At 44.7% G+C, this 19,199-nt stretch overlaps 1 protein-coding gene across 5 annotated transcripts in view; it reads left to right on the top strand.

The window, feature by feature from the left end:
• Positions 1 to 19,199, top strand: part of LOC137412485 (SLIT and NTRK-like protein 2) — a 267,036-nt gene that overhangs the window by 29,218 nt on the left and 218,619 nt on the right. The window contains exon 2 of one of the 5 annotated variants that reach the window (XM_078784339.1): positions 389 to 511. The exons of 3 other annotated variants lie outside the window; for them this stretch is intronic. The gene's annotated coding sequence lies outside the window, so the exon portion shown is untranslated. Of the gene's footprint in view, positions 1 to 388; positions 512 to 7,435; positions 7,508 to 19,199 lie in introns of those variants that run through there. One more of the 5 variants, XM_078784341.1, reaches the window with a different exon arrangement.

Here is a 19,199-nt window from a genome sequence, read left to right as displayed (position 1 = left end):
GCTCTTCTCCAATCCTCTGGAACCTGTCCTGACTCAACTATTTGTTAAAAATATCTGTTAATACCACACTTATTTGCTCTAGTACCTCCCGCAATACTCTTGGATGAATAATTATCCAGCCTTGGAGCTTTATCATCCCTTAATTTTTCGAGCTGCTTCTTCACTTCCTCTACTCCTATATGGATATCTTATAAAAGCCCTTGATCACCCCTGAGATAGATAATCTCCATGACTGGAAGTTCCCCTGACTGTTCTCGTGTAAATGTGGAAGAAAAAAGACGATTTAATGAGTTCCCGGATGCTGTTATTCTGCATTGCCGACTGTACTCTTCATGTGCAATTGTTCCTGGGCCAACTTTTTCCTTCATATTGTATGATTCTACAACAGTGATTGTTTGGAATCGACCTGCGTTTCCTTTGGAATCGATCTGTTCATCTCCTGGTTTGGGCAGAAGGAACTACAGGTTGCACCACATTTTAATGGTTCTCCTCTGAAGAACGTGGAAGGAAGGTACATGCATTGCATATCATTACAAAGATTAAGACTTCCTCTTTCTAACAATGTTGTTGGATGATGAGCCAGAATCTAAGATAAAGGAATAGGATCAATCGAAAATAAGTTGTGAGCAGTAAATGTGTTGATTGTTTAAATATTCGCAATCCTGTGGTCAAGTCTATAGTTTAGTCAGCATTATCGTTGATGCCACGATATAGCCCTGGGAATGACCTGCTTTAGAAAAAAGGTGTAGATATATCTTGGGAAAACAAGCAAGATATTAAAAGATTTGTGAAACGAGAAGGCCATAAAATTTTGGATGGGCCGCCATCTTTGTCACGTTACACCAGATAAAAGCAACTAATTTTTGATCAGCATCATACCTCACAACAGCCTGGTGTTGGCATAATGTTTAAGATGGCTGGCTTAAGATCTTAGGGTATTGAGTTCAAACCCCTGTCGTGCTGTTGAAATAACACCAGGTGGGTTGAATCAGCTATCATCCTTCGGAGGTCAGCAAAATGTGTACCAGATTACTCGTAACAGGGGCACTGCATCAGCGACACAGACCACGCTTTCAGAAAACGATGCAACCAGCAGCCACGAGCTGCATACAATACAACAACATACCTCACAACGTACCTCAGGGTATATCTTATCAATCCACATAGGTGAATCTTTGCCACCTCAAGTGAGCCTAATGGATCCCCCACCCCTCCCATGACTCAATGACTAATCTATGTGTTGCAGAAATTTGACTGTGTCCCGTATTTGCCACTATATTTTGCCACCACGGGCCTACAAAACAGCCCTCAAAGCTATGCGAGTTAATAAAATGGTGGATATTTGTTTATATGAAGGCTCTCCCAGAATGGGTGGAGCTATGGTTCCCAGAATGGGTGGAGCTTTGAGGTTTTGTCTTCTCTGCAAGAACAACAAGAAGAATCAACACAGCAATATCAGCAAATAATATCTCTGAATCAACACAGCAATGTTACAATAAAATGGTGCATGCACTTAACAGGCTTAATATTGTACCACACTAATTTTCTATAAAATTATGATATTTGTTTGAAAAGAGATTGTTATACCTTTTCATTTTTCCCAACTGAAAATATATACCTTTGGTTTCTTATTTTTTAACACTGCTTGAGAGAGGGATTTGAATGAACTAGAAATTTAAACAGAAATAAACTGCAGCCCCAATCAAGAAGTTCGAGGGAATAAGACACAACGAGAGTTGTAAAACTATCGAGAAAGAAAGTTGAACAGACAGGAAATATGGGTCTGAAATAGCATTTCTTGATATTATTTAATCGTTCATCATCCCGCAAGACCTGCAGGCTCTGAAAATGTCACTGCGGAAAGTAAGATATTTTGTCGTGTTAGGTGATCTACACATTGGCAAAATATATCTGGGGATTTTCAGAGGAGTAATGGCTCTTGAATTAGTATTGGCTCTTCTGTCCTGAGAACCAATTTTCCAACCCCGTTGTTAAGTCCCATCGTTGCACACATTCTGTTTCGTTGGCTGTGTGACGTGGGTCTCTTTATGTAGAAAGTAAAGGAGAAAGGTAAGACCTATAGATAATAAAAATTACCCATAGCAATAAAAGGGATTGAGCGTCAACAATAACAAGATGATATTCTTTGAATACTTACCCTGCGCAGTCAACTTGAGCCAACTCTTCTGTTTTTGAATGCTTTTTTTTTTCTTTGATCCAATATGGCTGCCAGACTACGTGAGCAATTACATCATAAATTTAAATTCTCTAATATAATTGTTGCATAGATCACACTCAATAAATTTTAATATGATCAGACTAAGCATTGTCCTGTCAAATTATGACATCATACATATGACACCAATGATATCATCATTAACCACACTTATTCCCCATGCGGATTTCTTTACAATGAGCCACGTTTCAATTTTTTCCATGAAGCGGTTTTGGAGATATAGAGGTGTAACGTTTTTCAGTTTATCCAAGATGACGCCTGTACCACGTGACCAATTACATCATAATTATCATAAAAAATATTCTACAGGAGGAGACGCTTCTATGGTGAAAATTTAGTGTCCATCACACCAACAGATGCAGAGAAAAAAATTCATACTGATCGGATGAAGCGTTATACTTGTCGAATTTTGACGTCATGACGAAGGCACCAATGACATCACTAACATGTCTTATTCCACATGCGGAGTACTTGACAATGAGCCATGTTTCAATTTTTTCCATTGAGCAGTTTCAGAGATATACAGGTACAAAGTTTTTCCAAGATGGTGCCTGTCCCACATAACCAATGACGTCATAATTATCATTAAAATATTCTACAGGAGGAGGCGCTCCTATGGTACAAATTTCGTGTCCATCGGACTAACAGTTGCAGAGGAAATATTTTTTTTCATACTGATCAGATCAACTATTGTAATTGTCGATTTATGACGTCATAATGAAGGCATCAATGACATCATCATCAACATATCTTATTTGCCATGGTGAGTACTTGAAAATGAGCCTTGTTTCAACTTTTTCCATTGAGCGGTTTTGGGAGATTATAGAGGTGTAACGTTTTTCCAAGATGGCGTCCGTACTACATGACCTATGATGTCATCATTATGAATTAAAAACAATTCTACATGTGGAGGCACTCCTATGGTGAAATTTCGTGTCAATTGACCAACGGATGCTGAGAAAATTAATTTTAAAAATGCAGATGTACGTACGCACGCCACACATACGCAACTGAATGCTTAACCCTGCTTTTTGCTTCGCAAGTGCAGGGTAGTGAGTAGATGTGGGCATCATACATCAACAAAACAAAACCTGGTAGAGTAAACAGATTATCCCCACCATGAAGGTCGATTAATGAGCCAGCTGGGTTTTTACCGACAATCCAATAGTGACGTGGCAGTTTTTATAAAACCAACTCGATTCTGAAGAATAGAATCCAAATACTTAATACTGCTGCCTTCATGTACAGGTAGTAGGCAAAAAAAATTGGAAACACCTGGTTAAATGAGGGACACCAGGCAACTGCTTCCACACAGTTGTGGCCCATGTGTTGATTAATGTTCTCTCCAGATGATGGTGCGCTCATTTATGCCATGCGCTGTCTGTCAGACACCAGGATAATAGTTTATATTCGGGTCAATTAATTAATTGATTCCAGGTTAGACAGCTTAATGACAAGTGCACTCCCTATTTGCCATCCTGCCAGCCATTCACTAAATGTCACTTTGTATTCCAGAGTTTTGATTCATTGTTGTTGAGTTAAATGTTCACTGCCAAAATTAGCATTATTTAATAATTCTGAGATTGCATAATGTTCTCAATGAAAAGTGTGATGTCTACCTAATGCCTCTTGACCTTCAAAGATCCTTTGTCCAATTATAATTGTACAGATTGGGATGAAGGGAAGATCCTCCTCATTGCTGTCAGGCACATAAAGCTGCTGAAGCAGTTTCATTGGCTCGGGGACACAATTATGGATGGGTCACCACTGTGACACGGGATACTTGAGTGGCTCACTGTTTTCAACAAGCTGGTACGCACTTTTCTGACTTCGGAAAGATGGCTGGCCTAGCCAACCTGCCTGGTGTTATTTTGGCACGGCTGAAGCCTGGAGCTTAAACTCAGCACCTTAAGATCTTATTACAGTTAAGCCACCACTAAACTATTGTTCAAAAATGGTGCCATGCCTAATTTCTACTCAAAACAGATAAAATGAATTCTTTGAGGATGAACCCTACGCCGGTAGTCTACAATCTCCATACACTTTATTAGTCCCCTACCGGTGTACACCGTAGGGGACTATAGGTTTGCACTCTGTCCCTCAGTCTGTCAGTCTGTCAGTCCGTCAGTCAGTCACGCAAAGAACAGCTTTCCGGACTTTTTTTCTAAACTCTTAATGCTAATGATTTCAAACTTGGTACATGGTTTCGTCATGAAATGTTACAGGTCAAGTTCGAACTTCACGACGTTTCGATCATTTTTGACAAAGTTATGGCACTTTGAACTTTGGGAATTTCCCCAACAGTTTTCCGGACTATAATTTGGAGTGCGGTAAGTCATAATACTGTCTTCTATGACAGTGCTACCCAATGCCGGTAGGGAACATGTATTGCAGCGCAATACTCAGAATGCTTGTTGTAAAATATGTTTTGGCCATTCTCAGATCCTTTAATCCTTCTCTTGGAAATTTGTGAATGTTTCTTTTCGATTTTTTGGAAACATCTAACTTTCCTCAATTTCTCCTGACTCAGCATCGACTTGAACCTTTCCAAGAAGCTCCAGTACACCCCCAAGAAAGCTATTACCTGTGCACATGATGACATTTCAATTACTACCCAGCCATTTGTCTCTGACTGAAAGTCAAAAGATAAACTGAAAAATAGTTTGTTGCGTACTAATTTTCTTTTTTTCCAGAGGAATTGGGAGCATATTAATACTTGTAGCTTGGGAAGTTGGAGAGCGGTGTCAATATGTCTTTCGTGGTCTCCAGGAACATGTCATTGTAATGTGGAGCTCTTCGCACACTTAGTCAGGTTCACTATGTTTTTTCGTTCAAAATCATGGTAGATTAGCAAACCTATACATTTTTGGAAACGTTATTACATGGAAAATCTGAAAATCAATGTTTACATTTGCCAATTCCGACCAATTCGATTCGACCAATTCGACCAATTCGACCAATTCCATTCGACCATTCGACCATTCGACCATTCGACCAATTCGATTTGCCAATCAATTTGACCGACCTTTGCTTGTGTGGAACGGACTGTGAAAACGATGCGGACTATATTGTCGGATACGACACACAGGACAGTGATGACGAACTCTAAATGGCATATTCTGTAATCGTGTATGTTTGATGCCATTGACTGCCTGTGTATATTTTGTCATTGACTGCCTGTGTAGATGTGAAGTTATACTGACTGCATGTGTATATATGATTTTGCTGACTGCCTGTGTATGTTTGGTGATATGAATTATTGTGACACATTTTGATGTTATTAACTGCCTGTACAAAATGATAACATGTATTTGATTATGCAACTTATCGCGAATATAAAGACAGTATTTTGCAATTCAAAACCTTTGATTCGTGTCTTACCATTCCCCATAGCACTAATTTGATAATTTCATTGGATTCCTTGTCCCTGAAAATATAGGTTTAGTATATTTTTTAAAGTTTTTAGGGTAATTAGAGGCAGAAATAGAACAAAATATGTATTTTACAGGAAAATCCAAAATGGCCGCCATACAGGTATCTCTCCAAATGTAAACATTGATTTTTAGTTCCCTTATGCTATAACCTTTCCAAAAATGTATAGGTTTGCTAATCTACCATGATTTTGAACGAAATGTTATTTATTGACAGAGTGAACCTGACTAACTCTGCTGTTCAAACTGCAGTGTTGATTGATGTGTTCTTGTTGCTGAAAATGCCCGACGCCCGGCATATCATCGTCACTTGACCCGGAAGCCTACATTTTTTGCGATTAAATCAACTCCTGGGGCCCATTGCCATCTACAATAACAGTAATTGTATCTTACAGTAGCGAGATTACAGATAAATGTGATGATGCAAATGGTTTTGAGTGGTGTAATTCAGCAATATCTGTCATCACACATTGATTTTCCTGAATCTGTCTTTAATGGACTTATCTGGAACCCAGCTCCTCCATGAGCCTCGACATTGTCTACAAAAGAAAAACCTGTATTTCATGCAATCTCCACCCTATTTCTTGAGCAGTCAGTTTATTAAAAAAAGAAACCCTTGATGTATATTCTCCTCGATGTCCAGCATATTCTTCCACCACATGCTTGGACGTCCAATCTCCCCCGTCCACCTTGTGAACATATTTATTGTACACTTTGTACGCCCCCACTTGTCTCTAATACTATTTATAACCTCTTCTCACTCATTTGCGTTGGTTTCTTATTTCCTGCCCCTGGCTTTGTAATTACCTGGGACAAATTCGCTCTGTGCTCAATCCAAGGTTATTAAATGTTTGGCTTTTTCCATTATTTCTCATTACCGCAGATATTTCACATTACTAATCTCTTTAACTTATTCCCTTTTCCCCTGAAATTTCGACTTTGACACAGTCTGTTAATTCCAACTTTTTGTTGCTCACACTCATTATATGCCTCACCTAAATATTAATCACCAATTTTATTTCAGAGGTACCAGTTTCTCGTGTTTGAGCTGTCTGCCGTGCGCTTGGCTCCCGACCGACTATAAATTGGCATCCCAATGCTTATTGTAGGCACGGATTTGCGTTAAAAATGTGCTGTCCCGTTAACTATTTTCATGTTATAAACATTATATGCTATAAATTATTTCAGAGTAAGATAAGCTGCAGTAGTAGCTTCGACCCAAAAGTAACTTTTAGCATTTGTGGTGGCATGCAAAGGAATGAGTAAATACCGAACAAGGAAAACAAAAAGAAAAGCTCAAACAATATCGCTTGTTTGGTGTTTTCTTCTTAGCTCTTGTCTTGTGATGATGTAAACTCCAGTAACAGATTGAAAATACTGTGTTAATTTGCCTATTGTCTCCTAATTCCAGATCTGTGTGTTTACGCCACAAAATTAAACATCCATCTTGATCATAAAGTTACAGAGTTGCCTTGGATCTTAAGATGACTTGAGACTTCACAAGTAGGTATGACACTTGGATCTTACATTATTATTAATACTTGTAGCTTTTCCAAGATGGCGCCTGTACCATTACCTTTTTAATTGCTTGAGAGTGTATTTGATATCTGAAGTGCAGGTAAATGTGATGGGGTGAGGGCACAGTGTGGAAAATGGGGAGGAGGGTTGCTGAGAGGCATTGTTGTGTAACTGGGAAGGTGTGCATAATGTTGTGTACTGCATACATCATGTGGGTCCTTGTGCTGAGCATGATTTGTAGGCAGTTTCACGGCCATGCAAGCGATGCAGGCTGGTTATGTCTATTCGACAGAAAGGAAAGGGCTATCAGGATAGCCTAAAGGTATGCAGATTTCCTCTGGACTCTTTAGCCTTTGTTTGAATCCCAGCTATAAGCTGTCATCCTAGTGTTTCGCATGCAGATGGATACATAAATGTGTATGTCTCTTGGATGGATGTTAAACTGGGTGTCCCATCGGCTAGTGGGAGTTGTTGAATATCAAGTTGGTAGACGTTGAATATCATGCGGCTTCCTTCGCAAAGAATAGACGAGTTATTGCCGGCACCCTGAACAAATTCCAAATTATTGTTCTAACTGACTGCTGGGAAAGCAATGGCAAATCACCCAGCATCATCTTTGCCAAGAATTTGCTTCGGAAGCACCTACGACGCTCTGTAAAGAGTACGGTACATCTAATCAGCTATATAACTGTCATGGCGGTGTTTCAGATGGAGGGTGATTCATCAATGTGTGTACCGTACCTTGGATGGACATTAAATGGTACATCCTGTCTGGTAACATTAGTTGGTGGATGTTAAAGATCCCGTCCTGAAGAGTAGACGACCTATCGGCGACACCCTGAACAAATTACAAATCCCTGCACTCTCAGTCGAGTATACTGTGTTGGAGTAGCGACTTGTCCGGGATTGTAACCCCTAGCCAATGAAAATCCCTCGAGCCTTATGCGCCTAACAGCATGAGCTTAACCAATAACAAAAACAACAGAAAGCAAAGGAAGTTTACGTACTTGACATAAACCTGAACTCCTTCGTAAACTCTTTCACTAAATACCAGGACTGTACCTTTGTGCTGATGACAAATTTAGTTTGGATTCTGTCCCACTGTCCCAGTAACTCAACTCTGAACATGCTTCTGCTCCTCTCACAGCAATGAATGAAGGCCCTCAATTCCAAGCAAGAGGTTAGGACCTCATGTTTCAACCAAAGGTCCTCCAACACAGGATACTAACCCTCCCCCCTCCTGGACATAGTTTGGGCATTCAACACTATTTGCTTTATACATTCGACACATCCTGCTTTGCTTGCCAAGTTCTGCCTGTGGCATAGAAGTCTGCCTGCATTCCAGAATTTCCGACTTTGTCCGCTCACGTAGTCAATATGTTGCCATCAATGGAACCCTCTCCTTCTGTCTTCCATTGGAGGCTGAAGTTCCCTACGGCTGTATTGGACCCAACTTGTTCCTAATTTATATAAATGACCACTCTGATGCTCTGGAAAACACTCTCTTCCTTTTTCAGATGACTCCACATTATGTCGTACCCCCATCCCTCTGCGAGGCAAACATCAGCTGTGTCTGTCTCTTTTGATTTGGAAATGATTAAACTCTTGTCTGATAAATGCAAGAAAATGGCATTCAATCCCAGAAAATCTAAGTCTCTACACATTGCTCTGGAATGACTGTCAAACAAACCCACTTATATATTTCCTTGATCATCATATACTGGAAGAGGTACAGTCTCTTGAACTTCTAGACCTCACCCTCAGCCATATCCTTTCTGGGACAACCATATAGCTAAGCTGGCCTCCAAAGCTAACCGCAGAGTGAGCATACCCCGTTAATCCAGGTCTTTACTTGGGGAATCAGAGCTACTCAGCCTGCAAACCCTTGTCCCTAAATCAATGGAGTACTGCTGTCTGTTATGCGCTGGCACCCCAGCCTCACATCTGTCTCTCCTGGATTCTTTGGAATCTAAAGTTTTCAAAATTATTGGAATCTCCCATGATGGGGCTTAGAGATTTCCACATTGAGTTCCTGTGGTGCGATTTCGGCCAACACATATGAATCGGGTTTAGTCTTTGCTAATGGTTCGAACCACGGGCTGCTAAAACCGCTCGGCAAATAACATCTTGCCCGTGGTTTCGAGCGGAGTTACCCACCTGCCTTGTGGAGGGATTGCCAGAGGTGTACGGGAATCCCTTGACCAATCACTTCGGGCAATCCCGCCCCACAGGGGAGCGGGGTAGCTTCAGGATCGGAGATGGCCAGTGCAAATAGAAGGGGTATTAACCCCCCCCCCCTCTGCTAAGGGGAGCGCCGTCCTCCGTTTCCGTAACAATTCTGTTACTGACAAATCACAGGCAGGTCGGTGGTCTCTATTTCTCCTATTTTCCAACTCTGCTTTCTTAGTCTTCTGACAATCCTCAGCAACTCCAGGATGCACAGGCTCTTCCAGTAACCCCCTCATGATTAAACTTTTATAATCCAGGCTAACTGTCCACCTCAACTGTTTTATTCCTCACTTCCCCCCATCTATGGAACCACCTTCCAGGGGCTGTTCGGTCTCACTCGTCCCATTAGTAATTCAAGCAAGCAATGTACTGCCATATTTTGTCATCCACAATTCTGACCCATGATCTTTATTACCCCCATTGACCTTTCTTTGCGAAACAATATCTTACTTGCTCATTTCAGCGTTTCCTCCACTCTGAAACTCTCCGTCTCCTTTCTTTCCTGTTCATTCATTCCCACTATCAGTTCAACTTTGCTCTTCCGTGAGCCTCGCTCCTGTTAAGATTTTTTTAAATTAAAAAGTACAGGTTGTTGAGCCTTCATTTACTAAATTATGACACTCTCTCCTCTATGATATGCAATTTTTGTGCAATTCGTTATCATGAGCAATATGCCAAGTATGGTTGCCGATTCATGTATACATTGACAGGAGTGAAAGTCAGGGACACATGGATCATGATGCCATATATCACGTGTTTCGCTGTCTTCATCAACTAAATACTCTCAATTTTTGCTATTTTTGATTTTTAACTTTCCTATTGACCTATTAATTCTACAATAGTAAAGTAATTAATGTTATGCAATCATGATTTATGTGTGGTCAGCTAGCATGAACTGTAGCAAAGGTCAACCAATCGACTAATGAAACCTTTTTGATTCCGATGACACTTTCTCCCCATGGGGATCAGGGTCGACAGCATGGTGGTGAAACAGAAATTTGGGATTTAGTCATGTTGAGTGCATGATAGGTGACTCTAACAAAATAATTCCTGTGCATATAATCTTCGGCAAATAACTGTTTTGTGGTTAAGCCAGTTTGTAAGCATTTACTCTTCACCTGGTTGTTTATCAATTATCATGCTCTCTTTCATCGCTCATGACAAGGAAAAAGCAGGGTGGCATTTGCCATCACCTCCCAGAGGGTAATTTCTAATTTCTTATTCATTTCACAGGGTTTAAGCCTCGTGGAGGATTATTATAATTTATTACGAGTCCCATACCCCCAGATTTTGGTCCCCATACCCCCAGGGGGTATGGATACCCCAGGTTAAGAACCCCAGTATTAGACAATACTACACTTGACTTCGGACAAACACAGCCTTTGACCTTGTGGAATGTTACGTAACTTCCTGGAGCAGTCTGGGTTTTGGCCATCTTGTAAGGTCGCTTTTACCTCCAAAGTCAGCAGGGCAATTTCAGAGAAATCTACCTGTCCCCACCCCCTCCATTTGATCCATCCCACAAGGTTTATCCAAACTGTATCCTCTAAATGCTGAGTGCAGCAGCATTATTAAAGCATTATTAAAGTCTTTGGTATGACACACCCAGGGCCAGAATCGAACTTGGACATATCAGACTCAGAGATAACGTTCTCACCACAATAAAAGTGAGTCCGGTGTGCAGGGTCAATGCAGGAATTTTGTAATTTGGCCCAAAATACCAGCACACAATGACCTTCTTTTTTCAAAACACCATCTGATCTTTGACATCCACAAGCAAGTCCAAAGAAAGACTTTATCTTGAAATAGCTGGAAGCTATAATCCATCCCCTTCCATCCCCATCCCCATTCCCAAATACTTGTACATCAGGATTAGCCTGAGCTACAGCATATTGGCTTCACACTCACAAAGTAGATTTTACAAAGCAATCTGTGATTACTAGTATAAGCTAGAGGAGGAAAGGCCAACTAGTATAACAGCTCTCACTTTTGATGCTGATAATTTTATTTGAGAAGGTTTAGTCATAGTTCTCGACTCGTAAGAACCTTCAGTGGTTAGCCAAGTGTGTTGATCATGAAAGCACAGAAACTCCCCAGACAGGAAAATCTACCTTATAGATTGCAAATAAATTACACAGGACAATCCAATGAAAGCTATTGGAAGAAAAAGCTTGTTAGTCAAAGACCCAAGTGGTGCTCCATCCAAGCATGACCCAAATAATTGCACCCAAAAAAACCCAAAATTAAACTTTAAATATGACATTTATTGGATGACATTATGTTTGTTCGATCCAGCTTCAGCACAAAATGACGTGGAAACTCAAGTATATAACAAGCGAGTGTTCAGATGTGTTAGGACTTGGAGCCATTAACATCAAGTGAGGTAGGCCTTAGGGGAAGTTTTTTGGGTCTTAATTTTTTTTTCCAGTTTTTCCAGTTTTCATCACCTGTTTATACTTTCATGTTGATTCACTGGAGTTATGCAATAAGTTCTGCGATTCATATTTTAACATTGGTTTCTAATTTATTTAACCCTCATAGTCAGTCTTTTGCATCTCAATAGTAATGGGTTTCATGCATCCTGGGTTTCTGATTTATGCATAACTGTATCAAAAAGGTCACATATTTGAGTGATTATTTTGCCTTTTGAACTGCAATGACAGATGTTCTGGAAGTTTTGTTTTTTATGTGTTTGCTATTTCAGAGCTCAAGGCCTTTCTTTTTGTTTGTACATGCCCAATCTTCCTAGTGAACAAAAGTATTTACCATTATTGCCATCATCTTTATTTGCTAAGGTATGGATTTTTAAAACTTTTTGATAATGTGTTTTTAATATGTGTTTTTGTTTCAAAATACATGGAGTGTTTGTTGCAAAACACAGGGGCAGTTTGACACAATAAATTGATTGAATAAATCCTTCACTTGGTTTCAAGATGTTGAGCCAATTAAACCTTTACTGGACCAACAAAAACTTCACCCAACATAGCCTTTATTTTTATAGTTATGGAGGCTCATGGAAGAAAAGACAATATAGTAAAGCAGAGTGGTTAACCAAACACTGGAGAAGTGGAAAACAAACAGATTTGAAACATATACACAGAGCGGGCTACATATACGAGCTCACTATATACCAGGGCATCTCCAAAGTTACCTCGAAGCAGGGTATTTACTGTTGATGCTTACGGCAATAGTAAAAACATTATCATTGTGAAAGAATGTGGTTTGAAAGATAATGATGAACAGGATTGGCGAAGCTCATCATTTCTACACTTGATAGTGTTCAATGTTAAAACAAGCCTCCCCACAAGAAAATAAGCATAAAGCCAGGAAAACCATGAGTTCGCTGACTGAACTAGAACATTATATTGTTACGGACACGACTTATTGAGATGTTATGCTGGGCCGAGCGGAATGGCCACCGTGTTCGCACAAGTTACCCGATTATACTCGAACGTTGGCCGAATCGCGCTACGCTAGATCAATGAAGGAAAGGACACAACGGCTGGGTTAAGTGACACGACACCAGGGGTACAGTTCTCAAGACCTCCGGAGGAGGTTATAATATGGGTTTGCAGAACGTTTAGATTACACTGCACAAGAGGTACAGCACAGAAAGGTGGGCACTTAAACACGGTCTTATCTTAGCCCCGACAGACCACAGATAAACGGGACAAGACTGACTCACACAGGGATTGATGGCAAGGAGGGGCAGGTAGTCGATGGCTCAAGGTGCACCTTGGCTCAGGGGCAGAATCGACCCGGTCCGGTCCAGAGATGCGGGAGGTATCTCTCAGCGCTAGGAGGTGACGTCCTTTCTCCTTCGTAGCTCAGGCGCATCTCACGTCACCTCCGTCTTCCTGCGCTTGTCCAGCGGGGAGTGACACGCCCTCGGCTTGTTAGCTCCGCCCCAGATGGAATCGGTCCGCCGCTTCTTATTGGGTGCGGGGGGGGTTACCGGGCTCCGCCCTTGACGAGGAGCTGACAGTGAGCCCCTGCGTGGTAACCCCGTCGGAGCACATGGTCAATGGCGGCTAACCAAGCCGGAGTGAGGACGCGCACTCCCCGCGCCGCTGTTGTTGTTGTTGGTGTTGTTGTTTCATGAGGAAGAGATGCGGGGAGGTATTGGGAGGTCCTAAACTTACTACTGGTGCCATACAATCACATTCTGGTGCAACGGAGAGTCAGAATTAATGGAAACGAGTCCTTAACTGACATAGACTAAGAATAACTAGCAAGATGTCCTATAGTTGTCTACGTGAGATGCGGTGAACCTGGGCACGACATTTAATGGGGGAAAAAGGGGAAGGTTGGGGCTACAGAGTGTTGTTTACAGACAATGGGACTAGGGAATGGGGGATTGGGGATAGTTGGGGAGTATTGGGGAAATAGGGGAATATTTACAAGCGGATATGGATGGAGGCCAAATCCCATATCCGCAACATTGCACCCTTCTCTACCTCGGGGCGTCCCGACCCGATAAATTTTTACCTACTTTAGTGTGGCACTCAGATGTAGTTCCCGCTACTATTAACTCTACCCTGAGTGCGACAGTTTTACAGATGTTCACAAATGAGTAAATATGTCCCCCTGCGACGTTGCACCCTTCTCCTCACAGAAACACACCCACAGGATAACCGAATCGTGGAAAGAATCCTCAAACTAAACATACAGCCGGTAGGGAGCATTATTTACACAAGACTACACTGATATTTACACTACGATCCAGGACCTGTTTTTGGAGGAACACATGCAGATGTTATGCATAGAGAGAGCACGCATGCCAGCATCGATACACCAACCCACGAGTGCTCTGTGGCCCTACGGCCTTTAATAATGTGCAGAGCACCCCTTCCAAGCACCAAAAGCACCACCCCATCATGTACATTCAGCACCATCCGGTGCACCAATAAAGTGTTCAACAATCACCGGTGGTGTCGCAGCCGGCCGATGTTCTGCCGCTGGTCTTGCCTTCATGTGGTGCACTTGGCCTTCTTGCTTCTTTAAAAATAAAGAAAGGCGCCAACCGCATCCATTTCTGTATTGTGGTGTCAGGGGGCCAACTATTAGTGGTTCACCTGTATGGCATAGGTGCCACGTTGACCCATAGGTCCATCAACGGGTGGTGCTTGCCCGCAAAAGAACTGCGGTCCATGGTGGGCGGCCACAAACATTGCGGTCCATATGGTGTATCGATCCAGGCAGCAAGCAGCGAAAGTACAGGCCCACAACTGCGGAGCCAGCACCTCTCTCTCCTCTCTCTCTGCCCCAAAGCCAGATCCTCGGAGGTGGGAGACAAAAGAAGAAGACAAGTGAGTAAGGTGGTAAGGGCGCAAAAGTGCATGCAACATTAGGTAATGCACACTAGGGGCACATGGGAACCAGGTGAGACAGGTACGTTCCTACCGTACGCCCCCCCCCCCCCCACCAGGTAACCTACATTGCCCCTCCCTTAACCCTTACTGTATCCACACAACACAACACTACCCATAAACATCTACTTTACAAATCAACAAACGTCCCTACTGTCTTCCCCGTTCCTCCCATAAACCAAATTCGTCTTCTCTCCCTCCTAACCAATCAAATTTGCCATTTCCAACTCTCATCAAAATTTGCAATCACCAATTCATCATCAGTCCCTCCTAAGGAGGGAGAGATGGAATCACCCCAATGTCTCATCCACGTCGTGATGCGTCTCACAAATCCAACCAGCAATTCTTATTTCCTGCAACACAGAACAAAGGAACACAGGTGTGGAGTCATCATCACCACAGGTAAGTGGCTGCGTATGGTGCGACAGGTTCATCAATCCTAACTATTTCCGAAATGACTTTAACAACTTTACATTACCCGGGGTCTTTCTCCTGCCAAACCATTGGCCCTCTTACACTATGGGTTCTAAAAACCAATTCCCATTGACCAAACTGTGGTGCTTTTCAATTTGGGGTCTCACTCCCCCGATTCATCTCCCGGTGCCCTCGCACAATTTCTGGGCCGCGACGTGTAGCTCTCCCAGCAGGTCTACCCACCTGCACACCTCCACCACTGCAGTTGCCTCCGAGCTTACCTGCTCCTTACCCTAACCTAACTACCTGGGGAAGGCCCTCTGGCGCTCTCCCCACTCGGTGCCCTCTCTGGCACTGGGCTACCCGGGTCCGTCCTCCGGATCCTCGGGCCCCACTGACACTAACGGCTCCCAGAGCCCACCTGCGGCCTCACCTGGCTGACATCCTCACAGTGGTGGAGTGCCCAACCAACTACACACACTAACAGGCTACACGCCCAGCCATTTCCACAACACTAATGCACCCATCCGCAATACCATTCTGCAACCGCACCACAAATGCCAATATCCAACCACAATTTACCTATACCCTCTACCTAACACATACACTACCCGCCCCGGGTATCCGTGATGGGGGTCCACTCTTCCCCCATTCACACCTCCGCACCATGCACACCACTCCGTACCACTTACTCCAACTCCCTCCACACACCTGTACTTGCACACCTGTGCTCTCACTCTTGGTGCCGCCTGCACCCTTCTCTCCCCAAGCGCATTCGCGCTGATCCACAACACTCACTACTCATCCACTGCTCCACACACCTGTCCAGTTCTCACACAGCATCATCTCATCTAACTACTCCCCTCTGAAACTTGCGCTTCCCAGTTGTCCCTTTAAACTATTGCGCTCCCTCGTCATTATCATCCATACTAATCTACCTGCGTCCCCACTACAGGTATCAGTCACTATCTAACCTTAACGTCACCTAATGTCATCTTCGCTAGATCCCTATCAATATCCTAACCCACCCGGGCTAGTTTTCACTGCCATACACCCCTTAAACTATAGCTCCTTTGCCCCACTGGGAAGGGTGGCAGGGATGCCACCCTTACCCACCGGGCCCATCGCTCATCAATCCCCCAGTCCTCTGGCACTAATAAGCCCCCCTTATTCAGAGGTACTGGGTCCCGCCTCGGCATCTAAAGCCGAGGCAATCCACGGGGGCGCCTGCTCGCCGGTGTAAGGCCTTATCCGGTCGGCGTGGACGATCCGAGGGAGGGCTCGTGGCCCCATTTTGATCTTAATGACCACGTCACAGATTTGCGACAGGACGACTCCTGGGCCTTGCCAGGGGGAGGTGAGTTTTGGGCACCTTCCCTTCTGCCTCCGGGGATTAAAGAACCAAATCTTCATCCCCGGAGCGTATTGACTCCCCTGGCTCCGGTCGTCGTACCTGCGCTTCATCTTTTCCCCCGCCAGATGGAGTTGGCGGCGGGCGAAGGCATGGACTAGCTCCATGCCTTCTTCTCGGTGACATGCGTACCCCTCCCTCGGCGGGTTAACCACTGTGTCTGGCACGGGACCGCATAGCAAGTCGGCGGGAGCCCGTAACTCCCGCCCATACATAAGCAACGCTGGACTGCATGCGGTGGCCCCGTGCTGGCTGGTTCGGTAGGCCATGAGCAAATAAGGGAGATGTTCGTCCCAGTCATCCTGACGGGTGGCGGTGAACAGTGCCAGTTGTTGGATTAAAGTTCGGTTGAATCTTTCCACCATCCCGTCAGATTGAGGTCTTAAAGGCGTTGTTCTGGTTTTCCGAATTGACAGGAGACTGCACACATCTTTTAGCAATTTGCTCTCAAAATTTCGTCCCTGGTCGGTGTGCAACTCCTGTGGAATCCCATGCCGGCACACAAATCCTTCCACGAAGGCCTGCGCTACCACCCCTGCTTCTTGGTTGGGGAGGGCGTAGGCCTCCGGCACTTGGTGAAGTAGTCCATCACAACGAGGATGTACTTATTACCTAGGCGGGTGCGGGGTAGTGGGCCTAGGATATCCATGGCCACCCGCTCTAGGGGGGCCCCCACCTGGTGTAATTGAAGGGGGGCCCTCATCCTCCGTGCTGGTCCCTTTTTGGCAGTACAGGCATCGCATCTCCGACACCAGTCCTGTATGTCGCGCCCCATATTCACCCAATAAAACCTCCGGCGTACCTGCGATGTCGTCTTTGTCCTGCCCAAATGGCCGCCGGGGCGGGTACCATGCACCTGTTGCAATATATCGGTCTTAAATTTATTTGGGACTACCACCAGCCAGGAAGTTTTATCAGAAGGAACCTCCACCCACTTGCGATACAAGATGTTATCCTTCAATTCCAGGGTCTGCCACTGAGCCCAATATGCCTTTGTTTGTGCCCCGAGGGGGGTGACCTCTTCCCCCTTTGGTCTTTGCCCCAATTTGACCCAATTGAACACTGGCCCCAGGACAGGATCCTCCTGCTGGGCCGTGCTCCATGCCAAAGTTCCGAATTCCTCATCTGCGGTTAGTGGCAAAATTGGCCCTCTCACCCGGGTTGCCCGGACAACGAGGGTCGGGTCCGAATCGCCCAATTGTTCCCTCTCCTCGTGTCTCGCACAAAATTTGCAGTTTTCCCCCAGACAAGGACGCCGAGAGAGTGCGTCCGCATTACCATGGGCCTTCCCGGCCCTATGGGCCACATCAAAATCGTACTGCTGCAACTTTTCCAACCACCTTGCAATTTGGCCCTCTGGTTCCTTGAATCGAAGGAGCCATTGCAAGGAGGAATGGTCAGTTCTAACCAAAAATTTCCGCCCGTACAGGTACGGGTGGAAATGGTTCATGGCAGCTAGCATGGCCAATAACTCTTTGCGAGTGACGCAATAATTTCGCTCGGGCCTACTTAAGGCCCGACTATAGTAACCAATCACTCTCTCCACGCCCTCCTGTGTCTGAGACAAAACTGCGCCCAATCCTTCCTGGCTCGCATCCGTGTCCAGGGTAAATGCCCCGTTGCTAGTGGGGTACGCTAGAAGGGGTGCGGATGTTAGACACCCCTTCAATTTTTGGAAGGCCTCGTGGCACTCCCGTGTCCAATTAAATCGCGTCCCCTTCTCCGTAAGCCGGTGGAGGGGACGGGCCAACTCCGCAAATTTCGCCACAAAGCGCCGGTAGTAGGAGCAGAGTCCCAAAAATCCCCGCACCTCTTTGATGGTACGTGGTGCGGGCCACTCCTCTACCGCTTTAATTTTGTCTGGGTCCATTTTTACCCCCTCGCGGCCGATCACGTGACCTAGATAGGCCACCTCTCTTGCAAACAAAGTGCACTTACTCGGGTTCAGCTTCAACCCTGCCTGTCTGAGGCACCCGAACACCTGGTCCAAATTAGCTACTGCCTGGGGGAACGTTTTGGCATGTACTAGGACGTCATCCAGGTACACCAGGCATGATTGCCATGGCATGCCGCCTAGTACATGTTCCATCAATCTTTCAAGGGTGGCGGGGGCGTTACACAAACCAAACGGCATCACAGTAAACTGATACAGTCCCTTCCCTGTGGAAAATGTCGTTTTCTCCTTCCCTGCCCTATCCATTTCCACCTGCCAATACCCACTCTTGAGGTCCAAAGTCGAGAACCAATTTGAGCCCGCAACGGCATCGAGGGTGTCATCAATCCTTGGCAGGGGATATGAGTCCTTGAGTGTCACGTTGTTTAGCTGGCGATAGTCCACGCAGAACCGCGTGGTCCCATCCTTCTTTTTGACCAGCACAACAGGTGACATCCAAGGACTTCCCGAGGGCTCGATCACGCCTGCGTCGAGCATTTTTTCAACCTGCTCGTCAGCTTCCGCCCTCTTGCTCCAAGGGAGCCGTCGGGCGGCCTGACGAATAGGCCGGGCCTCACCGGTGTGGATCTGATGTTTCACCAGGCCCGTACGTCCAATATCCTCGGTGGACAGGGAGAAGAGGTCCAAATGGGACCCA

Source organism: Myxine glutinosa, chromosome 9 (assembly GCF_964187855.1).
Source record: "Myxine glutinosa chromosome 9, kmMyxGlut1.1, whole genome shotgun sequence".
Classification (NCBI taxonomy): domain Eukaryota; kingdom Metazoa; phylum Chordata; class Myxini; order Myxiniformes; family Myxinidae; genus Myxine; species Myxine glutinosa.
This window is presented reverse-complemented; position numbering and strand designations above follow the sequence as displayed.